Genomic DNA, 16,880 nt, shown 5'->3' on the forward strand with positions numbered 1-16,880 from the left:
ACTGCTAGACACAGTTGATTCTGAGATATGTGCTTTCAGGAAGCGTCTTGGAATAACTTGAAGAACATCTCTTCTGTTTCTGCTAATAAAGGAAAAGATTCAAGCCACATGTGTAATGCAGTGTTCTTGAACAAGGTGTGCTTGTTCTACCAAGGATATGCCAATAATTCAAGGTAATCAGCAGGGTACATTACAGAGGAAACTCTGAACCAACAAGCTGTACAAACAAAATAGCAATCAGAAGATTTAATGCATTTCTGATGTACATTTAAGGCATTGACACTGGGCCACAGATGTACATGTGTTGTGTTTTATCTTGTTGAGATATGGCCTGTGAGAACCTATTATAGCACATCATCACCCACAACTACTGGGCCCAGCAAAGGAAAAATTCCATCACACATTACTCCTGCAGATATATTAGAGAAACAAATTGTACTTGGAATTGAAAAGTCACAAGCTTATTCTGTCTTAATAAATTCCTGCCAAAAGGCTAAGTGTAAAACTAGAAATACTTCCCAAATGTTGTTACTGTATTATCATCTCTGACATCTCAAGGGCTGCTCAGGGGATCATCTAGATATCATTTCAGAGTTCTCACAATAAAACAGCTTTTTTTAACCTGTGCTTGGTTTTATGTAGCCATTTTGAGTTTGCTGTACTTGAATTTTAACATTCCCTTTACCAAAAGGCAAAGGCTGTTTTATAACAAGAGCTCTGACACTTTGGTGATCTGATGATACTATACACTTTTCAAAATCATAGATACACCTTCAAATGTTACTTTAACTTTTCCAAAGACATAGTCTGAAATCCTGTGATGTATCTGAAGAATCTTAATAGATCTGATTCTGTCCCTGCACTGCCATCTTTCTATTCTAGATTATGAATTATATTTTGATTATTTTTATTCTGTTAGCAATACTTGCAAAGACTTTTGAGTGTTTTCTCTCACACACATCCTCTCACACACATCTTGTAACTCTTCCATATGTCATTGTAGTATATAGCACTACTGTAAAGTTCTCAACTACATCTATTATTTCTGTTATCTTCTCTTAAGGTTTTAATTCTCTACCTCTCAATAAATACATGAAGAGTTTATAATATACTGGTATGAGGATGATGACATGCTAAATAAAATGCACGAGGAAAGAGCACTTCTTTTAAGTTATTCCAAGAAAACCAGTCTTTCATGTCAACCAGCAAAGCCATTTTGTCCCATTTTATTTCTGCTTCAACTAAAGGGATAAAATAACAAAAAAATGCAAAGGGTGTGCCTATGCCATTGGTTTAATTACTCATTTTCACTCTGATCTCCTGCTCAGGCCACACTTCAGGACTGTCAGATATTTCCTGGGACAGAGCAATGAGGTCCTTACCCAGGCAGAACCCAGACCTGGCTGAAAACTTAAATAGGTAGGTACAGGGGTGAGATGGTTTGCTCCATTGCCCATCCCAGTCTGCCAGCACCTTACATTCAAAACCACATTCATCCCACCCTCCTTACACATGGTACATACCCTCAGTTATTAAAGCAGAAATACAGAATGATGGAAAGCAGCCCTGTAACTATCTTTGTTCTAATATAAAGTTATATTCATTCTGGAGCAAGCTTAAGCAAATTTTGTAAGTGTCTCAGTCCCAATAAGAAAAAAAAAAAAACCACTCTAGACCAAGGAGAAGAACCAGCCTTGACAAGTGCTTCTAGCTATCCCAGATGCAGGGTACAGGGTGGCATAGTGAGAAGACTGGGACACGCTCTCTACCCTTGTCTAGGGGAACCCATCAGGGCTTTCCATGTTGAGGGTTATGAACAGTACAACCCCAAACTAAAAATAAAAAAATGGCCTCCATTAAGGTGGGAGCTGGTATGATCATGTAGCAAAACAGACACGTGCTGCGAGTGGCATTAGAGTCCTACAGGTGCAGATGCAAAGGGCTATGAAACACGTACCAAACAAGAGATCACTGAGAAGTTATGCAATGCAGATCAGTCAAAACACTGCTGGAGGAGCTGGCCATGAGCAGCATGGATGTCACCCACCCTCGTTCAACATACCAGGGAAATGCAATCACTCACTGGAGCAAGTCACAAAGGTAATATGGGGGTAGCCAAACAGCAGAAGCAACCTCTCAGCTGCCTATGCTAAATCTGACAAGGATCATGAGGCAAGAGCTGCAGCTGATGACCTGGCAAGGTTATAAATTAAATAGATGTGGATTTACTGTAATGTAATAGTTTTTAAACTGTGCCAGCTCATAAGTGAACACTGTTCAGCCACTCCTACTATGTGGGAAGGAACCTGTAGCAGAGGAAGGGGACAGTGAGCTAAAGGTGCCAACACCTGCCTCAGCAAGAAAATAGTTTACTTCTTCAATCAGAGCTTCCATCTCTCTGGTTGACATCTAGGAAGCAGTGTTGAGAACAGTATTGGGTATCTATAGAGATAAATAAGTACGTGAGTACTTTTAAGGATGTGAGCCTTGATGTCTCCAGTCTATAAACATAAGCAAAGGCAGTTCCAGATCAAGTCAGTGTCACACTGAGTCATGTATCCCAGCGGTCATCAGTATAGCATGGTGTAATGGAAGATGAACTGACCTAGTAAGAAAAAAGTATTAATTAAATTTAATGTTTAAATATGAAATGGGAGATGAGATATACCTTGTAAGTAAAGTTTTCCTTTATGAAACGTAGTTGTGGACTCTAATTATCTATGAATGTACTTACTTTTTTATGTTTAATACTTCTTTGTCTGTGTTCTCAATGGGATCTTAAAGTAATTAATCATTTGTTGTGTAAAAAAAATTGTTGTCCTTTGGTCCAAGAAGCACTACCATGTTGTTCTTATATTAGGAAAAAGACTAAATAACAATGGTCACCCTACTTTTTCTCAGTCATCTATCTGTTATGATTCTTCTTCTGTGTTTCCTTCCTAAAACATCCCAGAATTTTTTTATATGAAAATGTGGACAGTTCTGGATTTACACAATGTCATTCCCTCACAAGTGATGTTATATGACATAACTTTTCCACCAGTCAGTCATCTTCATCCTTGTCCATGTCCTCATGTGTTCTTTTGGAGGTGAGGAATTAGTAGGCTACTGTGACTACTCTGGGTAACCAGGATGCCTTATCCAGTATCTTGCTTATTTGGGGGATGTCTTTCCTCCTTTTCTTTCTCATAAGTGTCATTTTTACAACAGTTAAAGTCAATATGGCTACTTCCTGAGCTTTATATGAGTTCACATATACTGTTTCAAGAGAGCTTCAAACCTTCTCTGGTATATGTGCTTAACATGTCAGTATGCAGTGATCAAAAATATCTGTCTTTGTTTCAGTGTTTTGCAAAATCAGAACAGCAGATTTCTGTTGGCTGTGTACAGGCTCCTCCACACAATGCTTTTACATCAGCAATCAACAGGTAGGCTAGCCAACCACAGATCTTGAAATAATCAAGTAGCAACTTGTCATTTCAGCTGTGATGAAAGTCAACAACTGTGGTGTGAGATATGAAAGTGTACTGCAAAGAGCGATGATCTCGTTTTTCTGGCATCAGAGTAAGACAAAGAAGACAACTGGGTTTCACAGTTGTGCATCAGTGCCTCGTAGTTTAAAACTTGTTAATGTTACCAGGCTCTGGTAAATGAATGAAAAGAAAATTGATCATTAAATGGTGTGATAAAACGTATGAACAAGATATCCAGATACCAGGAGCTTTCTACGTACTGAATGTAGCAGCCTTATAAGAAACAAGCTTATAATGTACACCTGCAGACCCCACTAAATTGTTTAGATTGCACACTTTACTGTAGGTCAGGGCTGTTAATCACCAGAACGCCCCAGGGCAGCCACATACAGCCTTATTTATGGGCAAATCAAGAAACTGAAATACTGAACCGTGCCTGATTAGCTGCACTAATATGCTACTTGTGGCTAATTTCTGAGCTGCTTAATTCGCAGGTGTTTGCCCCAGCCAATAAATCATGCTTTCTACCTCCTCTTTGCACTCATGGACCTGCCATGCATATGTGGAGCCTGTTTAAGTGACAAGCAGGAAATAATTGATGGTGCATTAAATCACTCTAGTGTTTAGTGAACTGGCTCCCCTTTGAAACAAGCCTTGCTACATTCTCACTCCCAGGCTCATTTCAGATGTTATTGTAACCCAAGTCTTCTGCGCCACTGCTTGCAACCTTTCAAAGGTACAATGTGTACATTTCCTCATTTTTATTTGTTTTACTTGTAGAGCACACTATTTGCATAAGACATCACTATTAAATTTTCCACAACAGCTAGTCACCAATGCGATGAAGCAGAACAAAGTTCTACTGACTGAGAAGTTGAAAGGGTACGTACCAGGAGCTTTAGCAGCTCCAGCCCTGCAGCTTCCCTTTAAATATTCTTAAATGAAGCTGTCAGTAAACAGGGGTTCTCAGTCATGTTTTCTATTGATCATCACTAACTTGCTTGCTCTGATTTTTTTCCTTCAGATGAAAGAAACAGGTCTGAAAGTTGAACTCATGGAAACAATAAGCTCCTAACTCACTCTAAGTCAAAACCAGGCAGGTTCATGTTCTTTCCTGTATCTTGATACAAAACCACAGAGAAACTGCACAATTTCCAAACTTTAACTGAAAATGCTTTCAAGGGTATACTGGGAGGCCTGAAACTAAGGAATACCCTGATTTTTTCATCTGTCTTTTGGTTCATCCCGTATTAGCATGTGGTTAATGAAGCAATTTTTATTTTGGGGGAATCTCTGGTCTTCAGCTTGCATTGTAGCTGAGACGATAGTTCCTCAGGGAATTCCAGATGAGTCACATAAATCTTTTTTCTATGGCTTATGGAGAATGCCCTTTGGAGCAAAGGATGAGAGGCAAGACCTAACCACTTCTTTCTACTTCAAGGAGTCTATTACCATTGTCCATGATAAAATTCCTTTGCCATTTTTTCTGGGGTCTATGTAAAATAGTCTCAAAGTAAAGGATTTCAGCAAATAAGTAAAGATTCTGGGGTTTGAACATTTTTAATGGCCACTTATGCCTTATGCTGAGACCAAACAAATTGAAACTAATGGGTAATGAGGTAGTCTGCTTATTAGTGTATCACACAAAAAGCTTACTGGTGTCCTGCGAACCACAATGTTGCGAACAGTTTTGTGGTGATAGCTAAAAGTGGGGATTTCTGGAGATGTTTTTTCGGGGGGTACTTAAAAGTGATGGTGTCAACTTAATACGGTGTTACAGTGTTTGCAGTACATTTACCTGAGACGTTTTCTCCTGCTGTAGCTAAGGCCAGCAGAAAAAATTCAGCTCTCCAAAAAGAAGGCAGCTAGTTAAAATGAAAAGGAACAGCAAAAAGGATAAAATGTCTACAAGTGGTACAAAAGTTTTTGAAAGGAATGTATTAGACATTCACAATAACAATGAATCACCCCCACCATCAAAAAAATATTTCTTGTATTTTCCATAGGAAACCATATGGCTGAACAGAAAAGCTAAAGGAGGCAATAGCAAATCTGAAAAAAAAAAAAAAGGAAATTATCCTCCTTACTCATATCCAACTGAAGAAGTTTTTAAAAAGCATAAATTGAGTCAAATTACATATAAAATCACAGTAAGACGCATAAAAAAATGTTGGGAATACCTTCCTAAAAGCATAAAAAAAAAAGAAAATAAAAATTAATAACAAAACAAGAAACCGTTTGTTTTCTTTTTTTTTTTTTTTTTTCCCAAGCTGGATATGTAATCTATGAAGTGAACAGAAGGTCAAAGTTTATAAAGAGAACTTAAATGCCCTGCAATAGCCAGCAGTGAAGATGCAATACTGAGGTACCTGGACATTTAGCCTGACCTAATATGGTAATTTTATGTTCTTATCTTCTGAGGTTATAAAATGAAAGTTCTGCTGTCAGGGTGTTCTCTCTTGCTCTTAGCTGCTTTCCCTGAATGCCAAGAGAGGATTTGTTAGCTTCTGGGGAAGCTGTAAAGTCACGTTTTGCCATAGACTTGCAAAAGAGTTGGGTTATGATCTGGATTATGAGACATTTTTAATACATTTGTAAATTTTAAGGCCAGAAAGAGCCATTATGTTTGCCCAAAGTAATTTCCTTTGCTATCCTGTTATAACATTTTTCCTGAGTAGTTTCTGTATTGGAAGGAATTATTCTTTTCCATTAAAAAGGAGTTTGTTTAGATTTAGAAACTAGTAACTTAACCTGGAACTCACTAACTTGAGCTGAACTAAATTCCAGCTGAATTCAGTGGGGACAGGGGAAAAAATAACACATACACATTGTCAGTATTTCTAATCTGACTTGATATTTTTAATAACTTAGGATTTTTTGTGCCAATCTAGAGAAATCATCAAGAAGCTTAATATTTATTCATCAGTTCTGTGTCCTTTTTAAAGTCCATGACCTTGTAAACATAATGAATTGAACACAAAAAATGTTTTCTGAAAATTAACCTTTAAAATTATTTTGCTGTATGATTTTGTAATTTTTATGATACTTTAAAGAAAATTACCAAAATGTTTATTAGGATTCTCACACAAGGCTCAGATCAGGATAATGAAATCATTTCAGTTATTGTTGTTTGCATTTTTCTTTTCTTTTCCCACTCATCCTGTTTAATATAATAGATAAACCTATGCCTCACTCATGTTAACTTCATGTTTAACAGACACACAACAAACTCTGATGCAAGGATCATCACTGGGGATTTTCAGACCAATTTGTCACACCTCTATAATAGTCTGCAAATCTAGTCTGAAGTTTCTGCTCTTTCAGAAAAAATATCATAAAATAAAGTGAAATGTACTTTGAAATTTCTTTACACTGTCTCGATCTTTATGTTTGTTTTCTTTTTACCAACATATTTTTCCTAATTCAGATTTCAGTGAATTCAATAAAGAGATCACTCTGAACTTTCAAGCATTGCAAAACAGTCCCAGGCTGTTACAGAGAATCTTACAAGTATTAGCTGAAGCTACAACAGGCTCCTATTTTATGTGGTCAAGCTCCTATTTTATGCAGTCTTGGAGAGGTTTATTAAGATAAGGAGTAACATTGGTTTGTGGTCACTATTGAGGTGTACACTAGTAGCATTCTGATAGAGTTCTCTGAAGTTTCACTACTGTTCTCAAAGTGATGTGGTAAGGAGACAGTTAAGATTGTTTGGGCTACCTTAATTCCTCCTCCTCATATTCATGATGCTCTGAGTGTTTTATGAAGTGAAACTACCCCATGTCATTTTCATGCTTTAAATTGTTTCTGATTTTGGAGAATAACTCTGAGAATACACTCTAAAGAGGTCTGTGCTAGAAATAACCAAAAGATATTTGCAATTTAACCACATATTAACAAAGATTCTTATTATTATTGAATTTGTTTTATATTTGCTTGATTGGCCTTGAATTATTTTCTCAGTTGAAAATCCACTCTGTATTTCATCACATTCTGGATCAACACCAAAGGAATAATGTATGACAATTCAAAAAAGGAAAAAGAAAATGCATAATGCAACTTAGTAATACTGTGTAGTTGTCATATGGCTGAAATGGAGCATTGGAGCATATGGGAATGTCAATAAGTGTGGTTTCTGTATTTAAGAATTAAAGGTGTGCCAGGCTTAACTGACAGAATACACTTTCAGGAGGCAGCAATGAAAGTTTATATTACAAAGGTCACTCAGAGAAGAAGAATGTCACAAAGTTAAGTACATCCAGGGAAGATCAGATAATAGGGAATATCTTTTTCAAAGCTAAAATGATAGATTGCAAGAATGGTAAAATAGAGCACACGGCAGATAGAAAGGGGAATCAAGACAAGAAAAAAAATAAAATAGAAGGGTAATACAATATAAGTGAAGCTGTAGAAACCATAAAAGAAATGCTTGGAAACAAGAGTGAAACTTATTGAATAAAATAAAATTTATTCAGAGCATTCAGATGGCAAGATTCAGAAAAATAACCAGCAGAGTGTCATCTTAGCTGATTGCAAGATGCTTGACGAATACATTTTAAAAAATTGTCATGTGTTTTCATATAACACCATATGAATAATTTAACAGCAATGCCAAGACTTATGAAAAGAGTATTATCAGTGAAATGTTAATGTCGGAGACAAGAAATTGTGGGGGTTTAGGGTGACTGTACAGTTCTGATTTATAAAAACTTAAAGCATTTAGCATGGGCTTGTAAAGCTGGGACATGATCTTTCTGGATTTCTACAGTATTAACAAAGATGAAAGCTTGATGATATTTGGGAATTCTGTGCTAGTTATTTAATACAATCTTTGACAAACAGAATATGTATAATACTGTCAAAGCAATATTTATACAGAATAGCAAGCCTAATTATTTTTCATTTAATATTTTGCTTCCTTTGATGAGCTCATCATAAAGTGATCCTTTGTACTGAACAAGAAATTTTATGATGTCATTAAAATGTTACAGACAATCATTATGTAATATAAGTAATTTTGCCCTTGGAAAACCTATAAGGAAGAGCATGTGCAGGCAGGTTGATTTGATTGCTTGCATACCTGGCCACAACATGAGACAGACACAGTGTTTTGGTTTCCTGTGGACAGCATCAGTTGCACCTTGACAAAGAAACCCACCTGTATTCACCATCTTAGGCTTTCCTATGACACATAAAAAAGTTGATGAACAAACACAAAATCGAGATGATTCCATCACTTCACCTGCATAGCCCTCATCTGCAGGATTACAACAGTTCCTTGCAGCAATGGGAAACTATTGGGGATATCTTCTGAGAGGACGCAAGTGGGTGGGGCACAAAAATATGGACAGTGTCTGTTTTGAATTTATGATACCATAACTATTTTCCAACTTTACCTGCCTTAGTGTCTCCTATAGGGAGGAGATACTCTGCTGAATTTCCATGGTTGCAATATGTGTACAACCAAGACAATCTGATCCTTGGGCACTAACCCGGTGATGTTGAAATCAGAAATGGTGAGCATAATCATTCTCAAAAGAACACTTTCATATGGAACAACCTAATTTTAAGTGAAATTGTTTAGACAGTGCAAGTATAAATTGTGACCAGAAGAGCATAGATTATGGCTTCAAGCCTTTAGGGTAGATGAGGTTAAAGGCAATCTTTCTGCTAAACAGTCTGTTTAGCTACCTGTTGTTCACAAACATACCTGAAGACAGATAGCATACTATTCTGATAATGTGGTGCTTTCTACTTTTTGTCTACGAATATTAAAAGTTTGCTCAAACCTAAAATCCTGCTAAAGTGCAAATAAGCTCTGGGTCAACAATTATTAATAAAAATCCCCATTTCCTCTTCCTCCATTGGTGAACTAAAGAAATAATGTAAATTCATTTTCAAACTACATGATACAGTGTGCTTCACAGAGTGACTTAGAGTGCATACTTCCTTCCAACACATCATATGATGTGCTACCCACATTCATTTCCAAATCTTCCAGTACTTTATTTCAATTAAATTCTACAACATCTTTTACCTTGGCTTACAGTAAGTTCTTGGCTATAGAAAGCACATACCTGATGAACATGGCCCTCTCAGAAAATATTCTAATCATGAATTTGTGTCAGCAACATAAAACTCACATACATGCTTAGACCGGTCATAAAGTCTGGCCATGGTCTGGAGCATGGGATACCTCCAGTTACAGAAATACAAACCTCGTACCAACCAAAAAAATACATCTTGCTGTGGATGTGCTGGCTCCCAAATGTTTGAAGATGCTGGGGTCAACCCATTACGCCTTAGAACTATAACAGTTGACAAAAAAACAGCTAGGAACAAGCTTTTCAGTTGGACCTCTCTTGAGGTCAGATTGACAGGAGAGCAAGAAAAAGCACAAAGAGAAAAAACATCCATGAATCCATGGTGTGGCCTCCAGGAATCTTCAGCCAGAAGCAGCAGGTGTTTAAAATTCTGTTCCTTCTAGATTGAAACCCAAACTATGCTGTGTACTTTGCAAAAAGACTGTGTTGCAGCAAGGATTGGACATGAGTAGGACTTTAAAGGAGAATTTCGTGAAGGTCTGTCAGCTCTGAATAGGGCGAAATCTCAGGCTGTTAATCTTGCTTGTCCACCTAAGACTTTTTTACAGGATCAGATTTTACCTGAAGATATGTCTTAAGCAAGCTCACTTAACCAAGAAAAGATGAGTTGGATTTTAATGCTGAAGTTTTGACTTTTGCAACTTATTTTTGTAATGCATTTTTAAAGAATGCTTTGCGTATGCATGCAGATTATTATACAGGTACATTATGATTAAAAACCAAAACAAACAGATTCCTTACTTATTTTAATCTCTGCAGTGAGGAACATTGGAACATTCCTGCTTTTATGCTTTTCAGACTGCTGTATATCAGGCATGACTAGCAATAACAGTTGTGGCTATTTTTCTTTTCTTTCTTTTTCAGTACATTGTGGCTGATGCTGAAAACCAGCTTATTTTGAAACTGCAAACAGTTGAAAACTCTTAATATAAAAATGGATGTTTTGTTAAAAAATTAGACTTAGATATTGCAGTGCAGTGGCATATGATATTAAGGGTGGGACTTAGGCTGATTATATAATTTCTTTACATTCCTATGGTTTCTTTTCACCAGTGTGGTATAAAAGGTCTCACAAAAACTATAATTAGGCCTCAGGGCTTTTTTCCTCTCTGTCTATGAGTAGTTCTCTGATTTCAGCAATCACAATTTATTGCCTTGATAAAATCTACTGATTCATGAGCCACCAATTTACTTGGTCATCTGTTCCTACAAAAGTCAGATACGAAAGGCAGAACTTGCATGATCATCTCATCCTGGCCAGGACCACATCTACTTTCATCATTCATGACAAGACACTTGTTCCAACTCTTTCTGGAAACTCCTGTGGTGGGGATCCCACAGCCTCCCTGGCAGAACCTTGTACCTGTTACTTTAAGGAAAGGATTTTTTCTTTTTTTTGTTTTAATGCAGAACACATATGTCTTTTGCTGAGAAGGAAAAAAGTTTATTCCCATCATATAAAAAAATTATAGTTATGTCTCTCTCTCTCTAAGCTAAATAAATACCATGTCAATCAACCTTTTCTCATAGGTCCCATTTTCTGTGTTTCTGATCTTTCTCATTCCTCTACTAATTTGATCTTCTTTTTAAAAGCATGGTATTAACAAACTGAAATGGTACACAGCTGGGGCCATTCCAACACTGAGCAGGGTAGAAGCATTAGGTCATATGTTTTTCAGTGTATGTTCTTGACAGCCCAAGGTGGTGGTTGTCTTTTTGCAATACCATTGGCATTGTTGACTCAGCCTGGGGTCCATCACAACCCCCCAGATCCTCTTCTTCAGTCCTCCTGCCTAGTCGGTTTGGATTTGTTCTTGCAACTATTTATTCTTATCTAAGCACGGTGCTCTGCTGATTCAGTATCTTTATCTTTTTCAATTTGTCAGGAACATTTTTTTTATTCTGATCACATCCACCAATGCACTTCATGCCACAGATGATCTACAGATTCCTTAAGCACCCTCACAAGTCCTTCGCCCAATTCTCTAGTGGCAGAATCAAACCAGGATGGATCTCTGTCAAGTCTCATTCACTGCAGTCTTCCATTTTGAGACTATACTAATACCTATAAACTGGGTATGGCTTCCCATCAGTTTCTGTACTAGTAACAATTTAACCTAAACCGTATTTGCCAAGCATTCTTGTAAGACCACAGTGCAAAATGTCTTACTGAAAGACATATACTGTCAATTTCTTCTTTCATCTATCATGCAGTTGTTTTGATATGATTTGCCCCTCACAACTCCCTGTTGGGTGTTTATTCCTCTCTGTTATCACTCAGGTGTTTGCAAATTCTGTCATTATTAGGTGCATGTTTTTTTCTAGGAATGGAAGTTTCTGTAACTACGTTATATTTCCTACTTTCTCCTCCTTTTCTTATTTATACCTAGAGACCTGCTTTGCCATTTTCTCATTTGTGGAACTTCCACAAGGTCTCAGAGAAAGTGGCTTCTGGTCTGCAACTGCTTCAGATGGATCTGTGAGCATCACAGGGTGAATTTCACCTGGCTCACATGATTTACAACACCTATAGAACAGATCTCTCACCTGTTCTTTCCCTACTGTAGACTGATATTTTTTTTTCACTCTGACAATGGTCAGTGTTAACTGTGTCATCATAGTCAATCCTTTTAGCAAAGACTGTAGCATACTGCCTTGTGGCATGCTGCCATACTTGCCAGTAGCCTTCATGTTACAGCACATCTGTAAATAGTGAAAACATAGAAGAGCAGCAAAGTGAGCTGTTACCAAACTAGTAGAATGTGTTCCTCTTCTCTAATTGACAAGCATATTGTTTTACATGATTGTTTCCTAGCTTTCACCTGCTATATTTCTTACTGATAAAGGAAAACTCTCTCCTTCTCTATCTCTTTCCATATACCTGCTTTCTTCCTTTACTTCTTGTTCTCTGTCTGTTATTAGGAGTTACAGATCTTGCATGATGTAACGAGATGAATGTTATAAAGTGAGAATGGGATGCTCTGTGCTTTCACTGAGCTAATCTCTGCCCTGGTCTAAGGGGCTTATTTGCAACTGAAAGTCCTGGCAGTCTAGAAATAAATGCCTTATAAAGAATTACTTAATTTAGTTAATAATGTTTGAATCAAGTCATTCTTCATTTTCCATAAAACTAGAATAGGCTAGAAGTAATTCAATTATTTTTTACAAGTACTAATGAATAAAGTAAATGTGTAATTTCCAATAAATTGCATAGTTACTTGTGGTGTGAAAAATTGTGCACTCAAAACAAGTAAAAAATGTGTCACTTTTATTTTTATAGTATGTCCTTTAGAAGAGATATTAAAGCACTGTTTACTTTATCCCATGGTACTCTATAGAAAACTGTAGATTAATTTTCCCTCAGAGAAGCCATATAGTATTTCAACCCTGAAAGAAAAAAATGCCTTAGAGAGAATCATTCAGGTACCTTGTATAAATTCTTCAGTAATAAGAAATAGGTATTTATGCACTTCACACGTAGCCTGTATCTGTTGAGGAAACACATTCTTGCCCTGTTAAATGAAAGATTTGGTTTTTTTCTCTCTGCGTCTTTTTGCCCCTCTTTTAATTAAAAATGCAAACTAAGGCATAATCCTGCCCTCTCAAACAGTGTTTTTCTGTTCTGAAGCATGCGGCTAGACTTTCTTTTCTCTGGGCAATGGGTAGGACAGAAGAGTCATGAATGGAAAACAGGGGATGAAATACCCCTCATGCCATGCACTTCTTTTCCCTCCTGTTTTCCTTCCAAAGCTCAAGAAAATCTCTATGTCTTCATGGAAATTGCAAAGGAATTTATTTCGTATTTTCAAATACAAAAAGAGGCAACTTCAGAAGAGTACGATATTTATTAAGATGTACTTACTGCAAGCTGGTATCCCTCTTAGCATACCTGTGTGCAAGCACCATCTATGAGAAATGCATCCACTGATTGTGCTGGTGCACTGCAGGGGGAAGGGGAAAATACAGAGATTCACAAAATACATATCTCAGTAACCATAAATGAAGCAAATCCACTTTAGCTTTGCTGTGACCTCCAGGAAGCAGAGCATGAACTGCTTTGATTTATCACAAAATTGGAGCTTGCATCTAGAAATGTAAGTGTGAGATCATTTACTTAAAAGCTGTAGTCATCACCATAATCTTTAAGGAGCCAGATCCTGAGGCAAATTGCTGATGTGCTGATGTGCTAAGGCCTAGAAAGCAAGTCAGACTTCCAGGATACTTTACAAATATGGCAATATTGACAGGCTGTAAATTGGTTTCTTTGTGCATGCTGCCTAGCCAAATAACCCTTAAGGAAAGCGTGATAATAGCATAAGTCACCAAATACATTTCACCAGGCTTCTGTGCAGATGTAACTCTTCAGAATAAAATAAACCAGCTATGCTAGTTTTGAAGACAAAGTACTCTTACTTAGTTGTGAAATAAACCACCACCCAGCACAACACAATCTCCTGCTCTGTGGTAGGCTTTGTCTACAAGACATGAAACCAGTACCTTCACAGATGGCACTGACTCTAGAGCAGGAGTGGGGCAGATGTAGATTTAGTGAAGAAATGTACTGGCCACTAAGACAATCCACGTAAAGCAGTGCCACGCATTCAGATATGCATAGAGGGACAATGATTTGTGAGACCTCCAAGCTCTATATATTTCTGGGCTGTGGAGGTGAACACAATCTTTGCCAGAATTTGTTTAGATGTGATGTCCCTTTGGTAGGAGCATTTGCACTTCTGGCAGACAGAAGTTAGAGAGTGACCCTTGTTTCAGCTCTGCTGACCAATGATCCATCATCTTTTTCCAAGTATGCCTCCATTACTGCATTCTGTGCTTTACAGCAAAATTACCCAAATAGACAACTGTTAGTAAAACATTCAATAAATGTTGAATAAGTGTTGACTTCTTACAATGACTCTCTAGTATCATCCTTTCAGTAATTTAAAGACCAACAAACACAAAGCATGCAGTGAACCAGCTTTTACAAAAGGAGCAGGATAAGGGAACAATAAAATAAATTAAAAAAAAAAAAAGTTTAGGTAATTCTTTTTCCCAGTAAGCTGATTCAGAACAGAATCTTCAAAACTAAACAACATATGATCAGTATGATCACAGTTATGTACTAAGAGCCCATATAATAAGTATTTCTTATTATTAGAAATGCCTGCAGTAGCTTATCTTCTGTAATATGCTAATAACACATGCTGATTTCCAAAACAGTATCCAGTGTAGGCTAACTACTGGCAGATATAAAAATATTTACATAGATGAACAAAACTGTGTGTGGTAATATACTTACAAATTTATCTTACAGATGTCATTTCCAGACATGAAGACATGATAATTGTTTTCTAGCTAGCTCTAATTAATTAGGACCCTAAAAAAACTATAACAAATTACCATCAACATATTTGAAAGCATTTTAGAAAGATGTTCCTGAATTTTTCAGTCAATGTAGAAATGTGGTGATAATTCTGCTATTCATAATCCTTCTGAGATTTGTTTCCACAGCACACACTATACCTAGAATGAACTAACAAACTATTTTTTCTTCTTAAAGATATCAGTGCTTTCCAAGTTTCCAGTAAATATTTTCTTTTTAATTTATTTCCCTGTGGGGAGAGAAAAGGAGCTTCACAGCCATTTTAAATTTATTTTTGCAAAAACCTACAGCAGAGTAAATCAAAATTGAACCACCCTATTCCCCAAAATTAAAAAAACATCTTATATATCCTGTGTATGTGGCAAAATACTCTGCCAATACAGCCCTCTGGACCCATGCTACCAAGTCTACACCCTCTTATGTTCACTTGCTCTGAACTCAAGTATTTTGCATTCATGACTGCTCTGTTGCCCAGCTTCAACAAGAAAAGGGAGAATCAGTCCTTTCCAGCCAGCCTCATAAAACCTGGTGGTTATGCTGCATCTCTATGTGACACGAAAGCTATGAGCTTAAACCCACTCAGGCCAGGGCACTTTTTGGTCCAGCTCTGTCACTTTTTGTTAAAGCTCAGTCAAGACAATTAAAACAGCCCTGGTCATTATAGAAGAAACTCAGGCACCTAAATCAACACAATGAAATCTATTCCTGAAAGGCATTACTTAATTTCTAAGTGTTGTAAAGTTAAGTAATCTTTTTGCTATTTTTTTCCTAATAACTGTATCCATCCAAAATATCCACTTCCCAATGACTACATTTTCAGAAGATGTTCCGTAAATGTTGTTTTCTCAGTTCCTTGCATTATGTTCATAGAGCATAATATTTTTAGTATGTTATTATTTCTGTTGACTTAAAGTTACAAACACAGAAGTAGCATTTATATTAAGTTTTGTGCAGATACACATCTTGGTAGGAGAAAGCATGACCAATACCAATGGAACAGCTTTAAACATTAGCCTGACTTCTTAACACACAGTTAAGCTTAACTTATGAGGGCTTATGAAATCTGACAGGTCTGAATTGGGAAACTGAGCAAAATTTCTTTTAGAATAGGACCATTTTCTTATGGAAATTGGCTTTTTATATTCCTGAGTGATTCCTTTTTAACTTGGCTATTTTTTTTATGTGAAAGGTTTTGAAAAAACTCTTCCCCCCCCCCCCCCCCCCCCCCCCATTATGGATTTGAAAGACTTTGCAAATATTCCAGTTTAAAAACCATAATGAATAATGCCAGGAAAAATGACATGACCACAATTTCAACACACTTCTTTCACCAAAAGAAGCATATATAACTTTGGCTACTCCACTTGGGAACACAGGCTGGGGATATTTTGTCCAATGCAGTGGTGCCATACTTTCTCAGAATATTTAGAAGACGAGCATTATGTAAAAAGTCAGAAAATGATGATGTTCTATTAGAAACTAAATCAGGACTCTGGCCCATATACGTGCTGTATGGAAATGGTGAGTGGAAGCAGTTCTCTCATTGTAAACCATCTGTCGAGGATTCACCCTCCTGCCATCCATATGGGTTCTGAGCACCTCTGAAGGTGAGAAAGTTACATTTGTGGCCCTTGTACTGCTCAGGGCCATTAGCTGCACAACAGTAGGAAAAAGAAGCTTCTTAATGCTTCACCTGAACCAGGAACAGTAGCTCACTTACAGTGCTCAGTGCCCACCTCTGTCAATGTGGTGATGCAGATTATCTGGTGATGGTGATCAAGGAGTGGTACCAGCAGGTTGACAGAGGTGATCTTTCTGGGGAAGCCACATCTGGAGTGGTGTGTCCAGGTCTATCCCCAATACAAGAGAGATGGAGCTGCTGGAGAGAGTCCAGCACAGGGCCATGAAGATGATTGTGGGACT

The sequence above is a fragment of the Pelecanus crispus genome, chromosome 2, assembly GCF_030463565.1.
Source record: "Pelecanus crispus isolate bPelCri1 chromosome 2, bPelCri1.pri, whole genome shotgun sequence".
In the NCBI taxonomy this organism is placed as follows: domain Eukaryota; kingdom Metazoa; phylum Chordata; class Aves; order Pelecaniformes; family Pelecanidae; genus Pelecanus; species Pelecanus crispus.